The sequence below is a fragment of the Aythya marila genome (genome assembly GCF_965140915.1).
Source record: "Aythya marila genome assembly, chromosome: 6".
In the NCBI taxonomy this organism is placed as follows: domain Eukaryota; kingdom Metazoa; phylum Chordata; class Aves; order Anseriformes; family Anatidae; genus Aythya; species Aythya marila.
The window spans coordinates 21,428,981-21,431,480 of NC_139047.1; positions in this window are offsets into that span (position 1 = coordinate 21,428,981).

Here is a 2,500-nt window from a genome sequence, read left to right on the forward strand (position 1 = left end):
CAGCATGACAGAACTGTGCTAGTGGTCACTAAAGCATGGACATCTAGTATTTGGAGAGCAATTGATGCATTTTTGGTGAAACTGAGAGCTCCAAATGAGAAAAATAAATAAAAAAAAACTGGAGTTGGGAGATGTTACCCTCAGGCCCTCAGGAATAGGACCTGGAAGTTTTACCTAGGCTCTGATACTGGTGTGCCTGTATGGCTTGGGAGAAGTCATACCTGTCTTCTGCCTCTTCCTACCTCTGTGGTAAAAAGATGTTTGACAGATCTATCAGCAATGGTGGAGGGTGTCTGAAATGTACAGCTGCAGTAATGACATTGGGACTTTATAGTGACATTTGCTTTGTGCTCCACATCCCAAGAATCCCAGGGGTGTCATAGGCACCTGGGTGAGGCTCAGGGCGCTCCTACCACACAGCTGGCTGGTGCTTTGCGGTAGCTGGTGTTGTCTGTTGTTACTGTGGGTACGTTTGTCACGAGGCTGCTGAGGTTCAAAAGGTAAAACTTGTCACAGTACAGAAATTGAACTAATGAGTTGTTGCAAACTTTAATGATAACAGTACTCCTTAATAGAATAAAATAGTTTTCAACCTTAATTGGAAAGAAGTGTGACTGGGACAAGTAGAAATCAATTTGGTGTAAATGTGGAAAGTGTCCTTCATAACATCTTTTCCCAAGCCCGCTTTCCTTGTCATACGCAGTTGGACTCCAGGCACAGAGAGGCCATTGCCCACAGCTCTTGGTCTCTTCCTGCTCTGCTCCTCCTCTCGTGGAACAGAACAGCAAAACGCCCAAACAAGTTCTCTTAACAAAATTTCACAGGAAAAAAAAGTGACTTGCCTCATCAAGAAATGAAGCATGATGCAGAGTGTGGCAGCACTCAGAAAGGAACTGCCTGGGGAATGACAGAAACACTGTGCTGTGGCCAGGGCATGCGGAGCTCTGACTGCAATAGCACAGTAATGTGCCTGGCCGGCAAAGGGGTCAGAGAGTGGATGCAGCTGTATCAACAGCTCTTTCCACTGGTGGGTTACATACACAAAGCAAGCTTTACTGGTTAAGGGAGTTTTTCATCATATTTACATTTGCGGTTGTGACTTCTCCTGGATTAGCTGTCCACTGGGGACCTCTCTCCTCCACCTGAATGGATAACCTCATGGTATGGGCAGAAGCTGATGCAGTAAACATGGGCTTGAACAAATAGAAGTTCTTCAAGCTTTTAGCAGTTTTTCAGTTTGACCATCTAACCACAACCATATTATGGGATGAATGTACTCTAGTGACATGTTAGTATATTCTTAAATTTCCAAGCCATAATAATTGCATAAAATAGTTTTTCTATTAGGTCTGGTAACATTTTTTTTTTTTTTCCTATGAATTTAAGCTCTTATGATGTGTTTACTATAACAGAAGACCAGAAGATAAAACTGAAAGATTCTCATTCTTCCCCCCAAACACTGCAGCCGATGTTAGCAATACTAATTTGAGTGCTTATTCATGTGCCTTGGTAAGTGCTGTCATGGTGGCTAGCTGGGCACAGTAATGTGCCACTGTGACTGTGCCTTTATTGTCAGCCTGTGAAGGAACAGATGCTGAAATTTGGGTGAAATTTGCTGAAAAATTTCCTGAAAAATGTTATATGCTTCCCTTATCACATATATGAGTAAACGAGACTTAGCTGTGCCATAATTCACTGTGCCACTTTCCTTCTAAGGCAAGAATCTAGAATTTGGGAAGACAAAGTGGAGAGAAAAGAGTATTTTCTAAAGAACAGAAAGATTTGGGTTGAATTTTGAATAAACAAAGCTCGACCTCTGTATGTACACACATATTGCCTACAGTTGTATTGCCTGCATTTCCAGATAGGCCTTGATATTAATCAATGTAATAAATAACAATAGCAATAATAACAATAATAATTAATAATAATAATTAATAATAAAGGTCCTTCACTTCCTATTCTGTACAGTCAAGGGCAGAATTTGAAAGTGAATTCATTCTGCACAGGCTTGGGGCCACTCAGCATGATACTTTTCACATTACTTTTGTCTGCTTCTTAGTATTTTGGAAATACACAGGAAAGGTGATCAATACATGGATTCATTCATATGAACTTTAAATACTGAATTCTGTTTCTTTTCTAGCTCCTCTATGTTATGAAATTGTTCTTGAAATATTGTGACATCTTTCCAGAACATGAAGAAGATGAAAGTGTTTATACAGTTTATTTTCAGTGTCCCAAATATGTATTTTCCTAAGAAAAATAAGAATAATATGTATATATTATCAAATATATCAAATATTCCTAAGAACAGGAGAAGGAAAAAGAACATCTTTTAGGCTTATATTGTTATTTTATGTTTGTTTGTTTTCATAATTACAGAACTTGATCTTACTTTGAAGTTTGCATTTTTGTATTTCTCTTTCTGTAGAACAGTCTAACCCAGTTAGTAAGTTTGTCAGTCTACTGGACTTACCTTTTGAAGATGAATGATAGC